The 14,963-nt window shown below is 51.0% G+C and overlaps 1 protein-coding gene across 2 annotated transcripts in view; it reads left to right on the forward strand.

The window, feature by feature from the left end:
* DTX1 (deltex E3 ubiquitin ligase 1) overlaps window positions 1–14,963 on the forward strand; it is a 104,187-nt gene that overhangs the window by 63,413 nt on the left and 25,811 nt on the right. The window lies entirely within an intron of this gene.

Genomic DNA, 14,963 nt, shown 5'->3' on the forward strand with positions numbered 1-14,963 from the left:
GTTCAGTGGCGAGGAAGTGGGGGTAGCTGCTGGAGGGCAGATGTGGAGCCAGGTCACATTATAGGGCTGTTAAAATGGTCCAGTGCCCCTCAACCATAATGCCTATGGTGATATATGGCCTGCATGTTTATGTAGTTTGGCATCCTCCTCCCCGTTGCACTCAGAGACCCTCAGCTCTCATCTGGAGCAGACGCACCCTCCTGAGTAGATGATGGAATTCAGCTTCTGTTCTTTCAAACATGGGGCCTTATTCTCTTCTCTCTTACACCTGGGTAAATCAGGAGTGACTTCACTGAAGTCAGGTGCGTAACATTGGGGTCAAGCCAGTGTGAGTGAGAGGAGAACCGAATGCCTGCTGTCCGCTATGCTCCTTGGCTGGCGGTGTCTAACCCTGGCCTGGAAGGAACGCCCCTCCTTAGTGGGATTCAGTTTCCATGTTCTGTCAATCTTGGTAGCCCTCCTTTGCTCCACTGATGGCATCTAGCCCTGCTGTGGGGGTACCCCAGCCATTCCCGAAGGTGACATGGGAATTCTGTGCTAGGAGCATTATAGAGCAAATAGATTGAGAGAGCAGTTCCATGTCCATGACTGAGGATTTGAGCAGACACTGTTCTATATGATCACGTGGCACCCTTTTCCAGGCTTCCATCCTGTCCAAAGAGGGGCCTGTGTCACTTGGTATTTCCCTGGAGGGGGCTCTGCATTGTTCTTTGGGTGTGTTCATTGTCAGAGAGCCCGACATTCCTGACTAGCTCCACGCAGCTCCATGTGGTGCTGCACGCCTCCCCTACTTCCGGTGGGGAAAGCCAGAATGAATTCATGGGATGGCTTTCCACAGCAAGAGGAGGGCCAGGGTGGCTGGCGCCAGGGTGGGAAGGGAAGAGCTGGGTGTGGTGGGCAGTCCTGGAACTTGACAAAAGTATAACCTAGCGGAAGTCACCCTGGCACCATCAAGATCTGTCTGTTCCCCTCTCCTCCATGTCTTACTTCCCCACCCAGTAACATACACAGCCCCGGTCTGGGTGGAGGAAGCCTCCCTCCTTTGGAACTACTCTCTAACTCCTCGGCCCGTGGGCCTGTTAACCATCCTGTGCCTAACTGGACTGCCTGGGGTCCCTCCTGGGCCCCATTAGCTCAGTCAAAGGGATCATTGCAGATCAGCTCCAGCCCAGCAGCTTGTCCCATCTCTGCAGGGTGGGCAGCCCCACACGGCCAGCCACAGGTAGCGCTGACCACAGACGCGGCCGGAACCGGTGACCAGTGAGAGCAGGGACAGGACGCTGGAGAGAGCAGTTGGTATTTCTAAGCAGCCCTGAACTGGCAGGTGCAGGCCTGGGCCAAGGAGAGACAGAAAGGGCCGTTGTTCCCAGGAGGATGTCAGGTGCCATGCAGTGCCATGCCGTGCGGCCTTGCAGAGCCTGGGCCTTGCAACCACCCACCCCAGAGCCACCATGCAGAGCTGAAGAGCCAGGGGGTGGGGGTGTCTGACTGTCACTGGGGTTTGGGCTGGCTGAGGGGTCGGCTTTGTGCACTGAAAGTTGTGTGGTCTTGTTGCTGTGGCACCCGGGCCCAGGTACAGTGGGCTGTAAACACAAGGGGATTCTCCCGGAATTGCTAAGTGTCCACTCCTGCTTGCTCGCTCTCACTCTCCCAGCCTCCTTCCTCCTCCATTCCTTGTCCCCCCGCACCTGATCTGATTTAGTGCATCCTTAATTTCCAGTGCTAGGGTCCATCGAACTCCCAGAGGCTCAATGGACCATAACTATATAGACAGATGGATAGAGTGGGTGGATGGGAAGGAGGGATGGAGAGTGGGGATGGAGGGATAGAGGTTGTCAAGCTTCCTTCCCCACTCTGAACTCTAGGGTACAGATGTGGGGACCTGCATGAAAGACCCCCTAAGCTTATTCTTACCAGCTTAGGCTAAAAACTTCCCCAAGGTACAAACTTTGCCTTGGTCTTGAACCGTATGCTGCCACCACCAAGCGTGTTAAACAAAGAACAGGGAAAGAGCCCACTTGGAGACGTCTTTCCCCAAAATATCCCCCCAAGCCCTACACCTCCTTTCCTGGGGAAGGCTTGATAAGAATCCTCACCAATTTGTACAGGTGAACACAGACCCAAACCCTTGGATCTTAAGAACAATGAAAAATCAATCAGGTTCTTAAAAGAAGAATTTTAATTAAAGAAAAGGTAAAAGAATCACCTCTGTAAAATCAGGATGGTAAATACCTTACAGGGTAATCAGATTCAAAACGTAGAGAATCGCTCTAGGCAAAACCTTAAGTTACAAAAAGAAACAAAAACAGGAATATACATTCCATCCAGCACAGCTTATTTTACCAGCCATTAAACAAAAGGAAATCGAACGCATTTCTAGCTAGATTACTTACTAACTTAACAGGAGTTGGAAGGCTGCATTTCTGATCTGTTCCCGGCAAAAGCATCACACAGACAGACAAACCCTTTGTCCCCCCCACTCCAGATTTGAAAGTATCTCGTCCCCTCATTGGTCATTTTGGGTCAGGTGCCAGCGGCGTTACCTTAGCTTCTTAACCCTTTACAGGTGAAAGGGTTTTGCCTCTGGCCAGGCAGGATTTTATAGCACTGTATCCAGAAAGGTGGTTACCCTTCCCTTTATATTTATGACAGAGGTGATGGATGGAGGGGAGAGATGGGGAAGGAGGAGAGGGATGGGAAGGGAGAGATGGAGGGGGGATGGGGATGGATGGATGGATAGAGGGAAGGCATGGGGATGGAGGGCAGGGGTGGGGAGGGAAGGATGGAGGGGATGGATAGAGGGGAGGTATGGGGATGGAAGGAAGGGATGTGGAGGGATGGGGATGGAGGGATGGAGAGGAGGGATGTGGGAGGGATGGAGGGAGAAGAGGCATAGGGATGGGGATTGTGGGAGGGAGGGATGGATGGATGGAGGGGGGAGATGGATGTAGGAGAAGGTTGGGGATGGAGGAGTGGAAGGGAGGGAGGTGGGAGGGATGAATGGATGGAGAGGAGGGATGAGGAGAGGGAGCCCCAGTAACGCTATCCACAAGGCTCAGAGTGGGGTGCCTTGCCCAAGGCTGTAGACCCAGTCAAAATAGTCCAGAGCTTTGATGTAGTGTGCAAGGGGACTCTGTGCTGGGAGGAGCGATGCAGCCAAGTCTGATAAGTGCTTCCAATGGGCTTGCAGAGCCCAGCAGGGACTACCCCTGTTCTTCTCAGGGTCTGATGCTACTTGCAACCATACCATGATACACGCTGGAGATGCAGGGGCATGGCTCTGCGTGCATTTCCGGTTGGAAGTGAATCCTGTGGGTCTATCTGGGTTTGTTATCAGACTGTAGAGATCTTGGGTTGGGTAGTGCTCTTATTGCCAATCAGGCATCAGCTTCACTTGGCTGGGTAGACAACCAGACTGGGAGACCTGGGTTCTGTTCCTGGCTCTGCCATTGGCCTGCTGGGTGACCCTGGACAAGTGATTTCACCACTCTGAGCCTCAGTTTCCCCATCTGTAAATAACACTGACCTTCTCTGTAGAGCGCTTTGAGATCTATGAATGAAAGGTGCTATAAAAAGCTAGGAATTATTATTCTTCATGTTGGACTGGGCTTCGTCACTATTCTGGGTCTGTCCCTAGTCAATATCTGTGCTCAGATACCAGGCTGGTAGATGCCTGAGAAATATCTTTGCTAGCTAGGGTCAGATGCTCAACTCGTGTAACTTTTCCCAGATCTGTTGAAATAATGGAGCTATGCTGAGTCCCACCAGCGGAGGAGCTGCCCCATAACCCACACAATAGGCAGGCAGCCGGGTTGGCACATTCATCCCGGGACCATTGCGATCAGCTAGTCTGACCCGCTGGATCGCACAGACCCTAGAACTGCCCCACAGTAAAGCCTAACGAAAGCAGAGCAAGACTGACTCAGACACGACTTTCACCTCCACTGCTTTTCAGCTGTCCCCCTTGCTACCTCCTCTGCTTTGGACACCCCCTAGCCCTTCTCCGATCAGCCTGAGAAATGTATTGAAACAAGCTATCTTAGCTTGGCTCTTGTAGCCTCCATCAGTGATGAACCGGGCAATTCTCTGAGACCCCTCGAAGCCCTGTCACCACCAGCCTATCCCCATAAGAACATAAGAATGGTCCTACTGGGTCAGACCAAGGGATCATCCAGCCCAGTATCCTGTCTTCCGACAGTGGCCAACGCCAGGTGCCCCAGAGGGAATGAACAGAACAGGTCGTCATCAAGTGATCCATCCCCTGTCACTCATTCCCAGCTTCTGGCAAACAGAGGCTAGGGACACCATCCCTGTCCATCCTGGCTAATAGCCATTGATGGACCTATCCTCCATGAATTTATCTAGTTCTTTTTTGAACCCTGTTATGTCTCGGCGTTCACAACATCCTCTGGCAAGGAGTTCCACAGGTTGACTGTGCGTTGTGTGAAGAAATACTTTCTTCTATTTTTTTAAACCTGCTGCCTATTCATTTCATTTGGTGACCCCTAGTTCTTGTGTTATGAGAAGGAGTAAACAACACTTCCTTATTTACTTTCTCTACACAAGTCATGATTTTATAGACCGCAATCATATCCCCCCTTAGCCATCTCTATTCCAAGCTGAAAAGTCCCAGTCTTATTAATCTCTCCTCATACGGAAGCCGTTCCATACCCCTAATAATTTTTGTTGCCCTTTTCTAAACCTTTTCCAGTTCCAATATATCTTCTTTGAGATGGGGTGATCACATCTTAACACAGTATTCAAGATGTGGGCGTAGCATGGATTTATATGGAGGCAACATAATATTTTGTGTCCTATTATCTATCCCTTTCTTAATGATTCCCAACATTCTGTTGGCTTTTTTGACTGCCGCTGCACATTGAGTCGATGTTTTCAGAGAACTATCTACAATGACTCCAAGATCCCTTTCTTGAGTGGTAACAACTAATTTAGACCCCATCATTTTATATGTATAGTTGGGATTATGCAACTGCGAGACTGTGGAGCACATTCTGCTCTTGGGTACCCCAGGAAAGTTCACTGAAGGCAATGCGGATGCCCTGGGGACAACTTTTCCCAATGTAAGAAGCTTTCTACATAGTTATATCTAACTAGAGGCTCTTTCCTGGCCTGCCCCCTATGAATTAAACAGAGAGGGCCAGCTCCTCAGCTGATGTCAATTGGTAGAACTCCACTGAAATCAGTGGAACGATGCTGATTTACACAGCTGAGGACCTAGCCCCCTTGGTGTGTCACGGTCCTAAAAACAGGGGATGAGGGAGCTGCAGATGAGTCTAAATTAGATCCTCAGCAGGCCTGCCAGGTGAATATTCCCCTAGGTCAATCTTACAGGCACTGTGTTCTGCTCCTGTGTGGTCCCTCTGAGCAGGCCTTGCTGCCTTGGCTTCCCTTTAATTCTGCAGCATTCACTTAGCAGCCTCTTGCATTCCTCGCCCTCTGGGGACTCTCTTTTCCTTCCACTTCCTCTCATTACCTTGGTATCTGAGATCTTCCCATTCCAGAGGTGTCTCTCTCTCTCTTCCTTCTTCCCTCCTTAGTTCTGCTTGTCGGCCCTGGCACTCTCAGGCAAACCAGTGTCTTTTTTCAGTCCCCAGGAAAGACCTGTCAAATGATGTCAGGAGATAAACTCGATTGGATTAACTGTAAAGCCCCAGTTAATCCAAGGCCATGAGTGAGGCAGCCCCAGTCCCCAGCCGCGCCTCACTAACCCCCAGGGGCTGTAAATGGGCTGGCTGTGTATATATCCACACCCCACTGGGAGCCTCTCAGCATGGAGGTGGGGAGGGATGTGATGGAAAATTGCAGAGCTGGAGAGACCCAGCACTCGGATGGTCAGCCTGGGGAAGATTAGCCCTCCGGTGCAGTTGGTCCAGTGCTGGCACTGGGGTTTCTGGGGGCAGAAAGTGTTCGTCAATTCACCCCAATAACTCATTGTCAACAGGTGTGGTACCACATGACAAGGAAAGAACATGTATGTTTTATAGTGGAAGTTGACTCAGTGGAGCTGCTGATTTACATCAGCTGAGGATCTGGCCCATGGATTCCAAGCAGACAGATGCAATCCAGCAATACTCCCTGAATGGCAAGTTCAGACTATTCCACCTTCCTCAGCCCTCTGTTTCTGCCACCTCGTATCCAAAACACTCCCCAGGCCTTCTCGGCAGGAACTGAGAGCAGCCTTCAAATGGGGAAAGGAAATAGGGAGGGGATGGGTCAAGAGACTGGAAATGGCCCATAGAGATTTCTGGCTTGAGCCCAGTCCAGGTCAGCTGGTGAGCGAAAGTCTCTGGTGGCCTGTGTGAAATGAACTGGCAGGTCTCGATCCAGTTCCAGCATCACCCAGGCTGCAATTGGCCCACCCTGGGTGGGGATGTCAGCATAGGAGGCAAGGACTGAATGCAGCATGGAGGATGAATGGTCACCCTTCCAGGTCAGAGTCAAGGCATGGAGGCAGTGTGGTAGGGGAGGAGTTTTCATTGTGCTCTATCTTTTCTGCTCAGAAACAAAGAGCTGTGGGCTCCAAGGGGCTCGCAGCACTGCCCTTTTCACCAGAACTAATGTGCCTTTGCCAGGGTGGAGGAGGATAAAACCCAGAATGTAGCTGACCGGTTAGGTGGTAACAAAAGGATCTAATCAGAAGGGAATTACTAAGTAACCCCTACGGGCCAATACTTTAGTGAGTAATAGCCTGGCTTCCCTGAGAACAGACCTCCTGAGTTAGACGCGAGGGCAAACTAGTTGATCACAGTGGTGCTTTCTGGCTTTATAATCTATGAACACACTTGGGCTTTCTATGATCAAGCCACCAAGATGGCAGACATGGAAGACGCCCAGATGTCATGGATTTTGATTTGAGTTGAATGTTTCGAGTGCTAGAGCCTGGCAAGGAAAGAGCCCTGCGTGAGGGAGGAATCGGCTCACAAATAGCAAACCGCCGGCTCCCTGGCGTCCGCAGAAATCAGAATGGCTGGCAGCGGTAGGTGGGTTCCCTCAGGGTCAGCGCTGGGGTGGCTGGTGTTCAGTATCTTTGTAAATGGTCCCACGCAGGAAGTGCATTGTGCATTGCAGATGAAGAGAAGGCACTGCCAGTGCCACGAGGACAGGAAGCGTGAGAGGGCAGGAAGAGAGGAGATTTAAAGGGCTGAGCAAAGGGGCTTTAATATAGGAAAATGCAGTGCTCGCTAACTGAGAGATGTGGGAGTCAGGGGGTCTGGACTCTAATTCCAGCCCTGCCACACCTGCTCTGTGTCCTTGAGCAAACGACTTCCCCTCTCTTTCTCCTCCTACTCTGGGTCTATTTAGACCAGGGGTCGGCAGCCTTTCAGAAGTGGCTTGCCAAGTCTTCATTTATTCACTTTAATTTAAGGTTTAGCGTGCCAGTCATACATTTTAATTTTTTTAGAAGGTCTCTTTCTATAAGTCTATAATATATAACTAAACTAGTGTTGTATGTAAAGTAAATAAGGTTTTTAAAATGTTTAAGAAGCTTCATTTAAAATTAAACTAAAATGCAGAGCCCCCCGGACCAGTGGCCAGGACCCGGACAGTGTGAGTGCCGCCTTCGGCACATGGGCCATAAGTTGCCTACCCCTGATTTCGACTGTAAACATCTCGGGGCAGGGATTGCTTTTTCCTCTGTGTTCAGATAGCTTCTAGCCCAGTGTGGGCCCGGATCCCAGCTGAGCCTCTGGTCACTGCTGTGATGGAGGAAGACCAAAAGGAACTGGGTTAGTGGTGCGAGGGCAGTAGCGGTGCAGACAGGGATTTGGAAGGGGATAGTAGGGGAGAGATTAAATACAGATTTGCAGTGTATTGCTGTAATGAAAAAGGAAAAGATCAGCATGAGATTATGCAGAAAGAAGCTGCATGGAAGAATGCAGAGGAGCCCAGTACCCTGGTGGGGGATTACTGGGAGGACCACTGGATCATATCCGCAGCCGGTGCAAATCTGTATAGCTCTGTCCACTCAGCTCATTTGTAGCCACCGAGGATCTGGTCTACTGTGTGCATTGCTGGGCAGCTGACCGGATGGAGATAAATGAGAGGAGGCAAAGAAAAGTGATCGTGATAAATGTGAAAGGTCCAACGTGACAGGAAGGGCTAAAGGGACTTAATTCCTAGAAGAAAGAAGGATGAGGGTATTGTGATAGCTCTGTGCATAGAGTTAAGCGAGAATATTAAGGATGGTGAAGACTTAGTCAAGGTTGCCCAACAATAGATCAAAGAAGTACAGGTTAGATCACATACCTTCAAGCCACCAGAGCAAATAGAAAATGGAGCAGTCAGGAAAGGTCATTGAGACGTGCTCAGTGAGACAAGACCACATACTCTGGGGACAGCATGGAGGAGAAGCCAGGAGCAGCAGCTGGACTGGATGTCCCTTCTGGGTCTGATCTCTGTGAATTCCAGTGAGTGCAGTGCTTGGGAGGGGCCCTGGGAGAGCAGAAACGTTGGTGTCATGGCGAGTAGCCCTTGGCCTTACCCATTGTAAATCGAGATGAGGGTACTGCTTGTGCAATAGACACTATACTGTGAATTTCAGAGTTGGGCTCAAAGCAAAGGACAGATCCAACCTGACCCCTAAGGTGGGAGATGGGATGTCACAATCTAAACCCGGGATCTACATTTTGCAGCTGCCGCCTATAATGGGCCAAATCTAACCCCAAATCCTCCCCACCCCAGACTAAAATGTTGGGGCATTCAAAATGAAGGTCTAGATTTGAATTATACAGGTTGGTCCCTCCCTGGAGTCTGAGAAACCACCTCTGAAAAGGACCTGATGGAGAAGCGCTTGAGAACGTCTGGAGAGGAGGCAGGAGGGGAAATTGAGCTAGAGGCTCGATCTGAGTCAGCAATGCAGCTGTGGTGGAAGCTCGGTATTTGTCATCTTCGCTCTTGCTTTGCACGTGGGAACACCTGTTTGTCAGTGAGAAAATCTTTGAGCCCCAGTTACTCTCTGGTTCCCACGCCCAACGCATCACCTCACCTCTCTCCTACTGTCAGGAGACCCTGATCTGTCACCAACCAGGTGGCTACGGCATGGCTTTGTGATGCCAGTGACCCTTGGCTTAGCACCACCCTCTACCCCATCCTGCTGGGGGCAATACAAGTGAAGCCCAAAGTGGGTCTTGCAGATCAGAGCCTGGGGCACCACATGGCAGGATGGCACAAGGCCCAGATCCTCAAAGGTACTGAGGCAGCCTTGCTGCAGGCAGATGGGTCCTTGATGTCCTTGGCTCTCACCCCTCTGCCTTGTTCTCAGTCTGAGAGGGCCCACAGCACCTTGTGGCATGTGACCCTTTCCTCTGGGCTAGGTGTTTGAGCTGGGTAGCTTTGGACTCCACTTAACCCTCCCTCAAGAACATCTCACAGCAGTCCCTGCAAACCCTCTTGAACACAGCAAAGTTTATTCAACACAGACACTGGAGAGAGAACCAGTGGAAATGAGAGTGCCTCGTATACTTTCCTACTGCAGCTCAAGGTTCCCACAGATGCCCAGGGCAATGCCTGGATGGCCCAGACTTTAGCTCTGTTACTCAACCTGGTTAATGACACATTTTCTGTCTACACTGCAAATCTGACTCAGGTTATGACTAGGTCAGGGGACAGCCAGGTTAACCATGGGTATATCAGTATAGAGGGAGTCTTGTGTTCTTCCTTAAGGTCTTGCTGCCCTCGAGGCCTGGAAAAGCTCAACTTTGCACCGAGGGTCTGTGTCCGCTGCAGTCACAGGCTGTGATTGCAGCTCGTGTGGCAGTACCTGAGCTAGCTGGGGTCCCGGAGCCATGACAGCACAGGCTGGAGAAGCCCTCCTGGACCCCTGTGTATTACTTAGCCCTCCAGCCCTTGCTGCCGTGGCTTCACTGCTCTGGTACCTTAGCTAGCTCCCCTGAGACTGCAGTGTGAACACCCCTCCCCTCCCTTCCCAGTACCTTCACTCATCAGTCTAATGGCTTTGCATCGCCTGCTTCGGGTATCTCAGTGCACACGACCTGTTCTCTGGGCCGCCAGCTCTGTCTGCATTCACGGTTGGCCCCAACGCTTCCATCCACTGCCTGGCAGTTTTACAGGCTCCAGGAAGTCTCACTGATGTGCAGCACAGCTGGGCCCCTTCCCCATCTCTAGCCCCTTGGCCCAGGTATGGAAAGATCACACATGGCTGGTGTAGGGATCAGCTGTTCTGAGTTTATGGCAAGACATGGGTCTGGTTAAGGGCACTCTTGACTATTCCATATAGCTGCTGGCACTGTGCATACGGACAGGGGGCTTTTGCAGCTGGGTGCTGTGGCTGCTGCAGGGTGCAACTCCATTGACTTCAGTGGATTTGCACCTATAGAATCATAGAACCATAGAATATCAGGGTTGGAAGGGACCTCAGGAGGTCATCTAGTCCAACCCCCTGCTCAAAGCAGGACCAATCCCCAACTAAATCATCCCAGCCAGGGCTTTGGCAAGCCTGACCTTAAAAACTTCTAAGGAAGGAGATTCCACCACCTCCCTAGGTAACATATTCCAGTGCTACACCACCCTCCTAGTGAAAAAGTGTTTCCTAATATCCAAACTAAACCTCCCCCACTGCAACTTGAGACCATTACTCCTTGTTCTGTCATCTGCTACCACTGAGAACAGTCTAGAGCCATCCTCTTTGGAACCCCCTTTCAGGTAGTTGAAAGTAGCTATCAAATCCCCCCTCATTCTTCTCTTCCGCAGACTAAACATCCCCAGTTCCCTCAGCTTCTCCTCATAACTCATGTGTTCCAGCCCCCTAATAATTTTTGTTGCCCTCCGCTGGACGCTTTCCAATTTTTTCACATCCTTCTTGTAGTGTGGGGCCCAAAACTGGACACAGTACTCCAGATGAGACCTCACCAATGTCAAATAGAGGGGAACGATCACGTCCCTCGATCTGCTGGCAATGCCCCTACTTCCCCGGCTCCTCCTTCTTCCCTTTTTTAAAGATGGGCACTACATTAGCCTTTTTCCAGTCATCCGGGACCTCCCCCGATCACCATGAGTTTTCAAAGATAATGGCCAAGGGCTCTGCAATCACATCCACCAACTCCTTTAGCACTCTCAGATGCAGTGCATCCGGCCCCATGGACTTGTGTTCGTCCAGCTTTTCTAAATAGTCCTGAACCACTTCTTCCTCCACAGAGGGCTGGTCACCTTCTCCCCATGCTGTGCTGCCCAGTGCAGTAGTCTGGGAGCTGACCTTCTTCGTGAAGACAGAGGTAAAAAAAGCATTGAGTACATTAGCTTTTTCCACATCCTCTGTCACTAGGTTGCCTCCCTCATTCAGTAAGGGGCCCACACTTCCCTTGACTTTCTTCTTGTTGCCAACATACCTGAAGAAACCCATCTGATTACTCTGAACATCTCTTGCTAGCTGCAACTCCAGGTGTGATTTGGCCTTCCTGATTTCACTCCTGCATCCCCAAGCAATATTTTTATCCTCCTCCTTGGTCATTTGTCCAGTCTTCCACTTCTTGTAAGCTTCTTTTTTGTGTTTAAGATCAGCAAGGATTTCACTGTTAAGCCAAGCTGGTTGCCTGCCATATTTATTGTTCTTTCTACACATCGGGATGGTTTGTCCCTGTAACCTCAATAAGGATTCTTTAAAATACAGCCAGCTCTCCTGGACTCCTTTCCCCCTCATGTTATTCTCCCAGGGGATCCTGCCCATCAGTTCCCTGAGGGAGTCAAAGTCTGCTTTTCTGAAGTCCAGGGTCCGTATTCTTCTGCTCTCCTTTCTTCCCTGTGTCAGGATCCTGAACTCGACCATCTCATGGTCACTGCCTCCCTGGTTCCCATCCACTTTAGCTTCCCCTACTAATTCTTCCCGGTTTGTGAGCAGCAGGTCAAGAAATGCTCTGCCCCAGTTGGTTTCTCCATCACTTGCACCAGGAAATTGTCCCCTACACTTTCCAAAAACTTCCTGGATTGTCTGTGCCCCACTGTATTGCTCTCCCAGCAGATATCAGGGTGATTGAAGTCTCCCATGAGAACCAGGGCCTGCGATCTAGTAACTTCCGCTACTTTCCCTGAAGCTGCATTTAGTCTTGATGCTGGAGATTTTTAGACCCAGGTGGCAGAGTTTATAACCAATCCCCTTCCGCCCTATCCCTGACCTACGGGATTTACACACTGGGTGCTGTTGGAGGGAAATCTCAGCCTCCTAACTGGAGATGGAATCAGGAGCTAGCCACAAAGCTCATGAAAATGCCGTCCCCAGCTGCAGCTCCCCCTTCATCAAACAGTCTCTCCCACAGGCTACTGCTGGGTCACACCTTCCATCTGGGCTGCTTCTCCTCACCAGCCTCCAGGCTCGTCTCTAGCTGCAGCTGCCTGCATCCCCCCAGCCTGGAGGGCTTTTGCAGTCCAGAGATTCTCGGTATGGTCCTTAGCAAAGGGCTGACAGTGAATCGGAGAGAGGAATGAGCCCTTTCGAGCCCTTTGCCTGTGACCCTCGCTTAGGATGGGCACATTTGTCCCCCACTCATGCCTTGGCCACTCAGGAGACCTGATAACGGGGGGAAGGGTGTGAGGTCTGGCTCTGAGGCAACCGCTATTGAAATCTGCCTTGAATGTCTCCTCCTCTTCTGATCTCTGTCTCTCATTGCCCCAGAGTCTGGGCTCCAGCTGCTCGGCAGTGCAGGAAGTGGTTCGCGGAAGCCGTTCAGCTGCGGTTAGCCGGGGAGGGATGTAAACGAGCATCACACTGCCTGTGGCCCCCTGGTCCACCCACGAGTTCGAGAGCCGACGTGAGAAAATGCACTTCCCCTCTCGCTCGCCCCCTCCTGCAATGAAAATAGAGCAGGCCTCCCGCGGGCCCTGAGAACTCCTCTCTGGCTCGGAAGCACCTTCCCAGCTGGGCTTCTCAAATGGAGGCCTGGGACAGGGCTGTCTCCACGGTAGCATCTCTGGCCAGCTCAGAGCCCCCATGTGCTGCAGAGGTTAGTCATTAGAGAGGGGTCAGAGACAACGTTTCCAGGTAGGTGTACGTTCCTGTACACACACACACACTTCTAGGGGGATCTCACACACAGAGATACTCCCCCCTGCCACAGATACACACATCACACACACTCTCTCTTCTTCTGAGATCTCTCACACACAGATACGCGTACAACGACAGGGATTGGGGATCTCACAAACGCTCACCCTGTGCACATGTGCATGCATGCACACACTGCTGGGGACCTCACTCCCACCCCTTTGCACGTGTACACGCATGCACACACACTTTGCTACAGGAATCTCACACACACAAACGCCACGCTATGCAGGAAGCATCAGCTAGAGGCAAGCCTAGCAGCTGGTGAGGAGCAGCAGCCCAGATGGAAGGAGTACGCACACGTACGCTCAGTCATGGGGATCTCATACACAGGCATGCACACACCTCCACAGTGAGCCACGTTCACAGTCCACCCCACACAAACCCTATCCTGGGGATTTCTCTCTCTCTCTCTCGTACACACACATACACACAACTCAAGATCACACTCATGCACTCACCCTCACACCCCAGCATGCACCAGATACAGCAGTTTTCTAAAGAAAATATCCAGAGCTAGGGGATGCATTTACAACGCTGAGAAACTTCCCAGTGGAAGGGTGCGGGGCTGGTTTTCAGCCATCACTCCCCCCAGGTGTTCTCTCAGGAAACCAGCCTGATCTACTCCCACTATTTGTAACAAGATCGTTGATGAAAGCTTTTCACTGGTTTCGTACTGAGAAAACCAGAACGATGCTGGTGAGCGAAAGCCTCAGCAAGACAGCCTGCCAGAAGCAAGGCAAGTGTCCCACGCCAGCACTGCCATCACCCCAGTCCTAACCCCAGTTGTTCCAGGCCTGGGTCCCTGCAGCTATCCCAATGCGCTGCACTTCTGACCTGCAGCTCACCGGTATTCCAGTTCAGCTCTCGCCTGAGCCATAGAATCCCTGCCTCTCCTGATCCTGGGCACAGCAAGAGCTCCCCCCATGCATTTTGTTCCCTACCTTCAGCATTCCTGCTGTTCCAGTCTTAGGAACATAGGACCTAGGACTTGAAGGGACCTCTTGGGTCATTGTTTCCAGCCTCTGCTATCACAGGCAGCTCCATCATATCATCCCATTCATAAACTTCCCGAGCTCAATCCCAGACTAATTTGGTTGTTTGCCCACCTGCTCCTAGGGGTAGGCTGATCCAGAGCCACCCTCCTCTGATGGGTAGAAACATTTTTCTCATTTCCAGCCTCAGTTTACCCATGGCCAGTTTATCCTCATTTGTTCTTTTGCCAGCATTGTCCTTTAGCTCCAATAGCTCTTCCCCCTTCTTGGTATTTACCTCCCAGTGCATTCATAGAGAGCAATCAGAGCCCTTTGCAGCCTCTCCTAAGATGGGCCCTCCATCCCCTGGGCAGCCTAGCAGCCCATCTCTGCACCTGTTGCAGTTTGAATCCAACTTTCTTGACCACAGGTGACCAGCCTGGTACACAGTATTCACATCTACCAGTGTGATCTATGCCATCATGTGCCAGCAATACCCCTCTGCCATGTACATTGGCCAAACCGGACAGTCCCTACGCAAAAGAATAAATGGACACAAATCTGACATCAGGAATCATAACATTCAAAAACCGGCAGGAGAACACTTCAGCCTCTCTGGCCACTCATTAAAAGATTTGAGGGTGGCAATTTTGCAACGGAAAAGCTTCAAAAACAGACTCCAACGAGAACCTGCTGAGTTTGAATTAATATGCAAACGAGATCCCATTAACTCGGGTTTGAATAGAGGCTGGGAGTGGCTGGGTCGTTACACATATTGACTCTATTTCCCCATGTTAGGTATCCTCACACCTTCCTGTCAACTGTCTAAAAGGACCACCTTGATTATCACGACAAAAGTTTTCTTCTCCTGCTAATAATAGCTCATCTTAACTAATTAGCCTCTCACAGGTTGT

Source organism: Chelonia mydas, chromosome 15 (assembly GCF_015237465.2).
Source record: "Chelonia mydas isolate rCheMyd1 chromosome 15, rCheMyd1.pri.v2, whole genome shotgun sequence".
Lineage (NCBI taxonomy): Eukaryota > Metazoa > Chordata > Testudines > Cheloniidae > Chelonia > Chelonia mydas.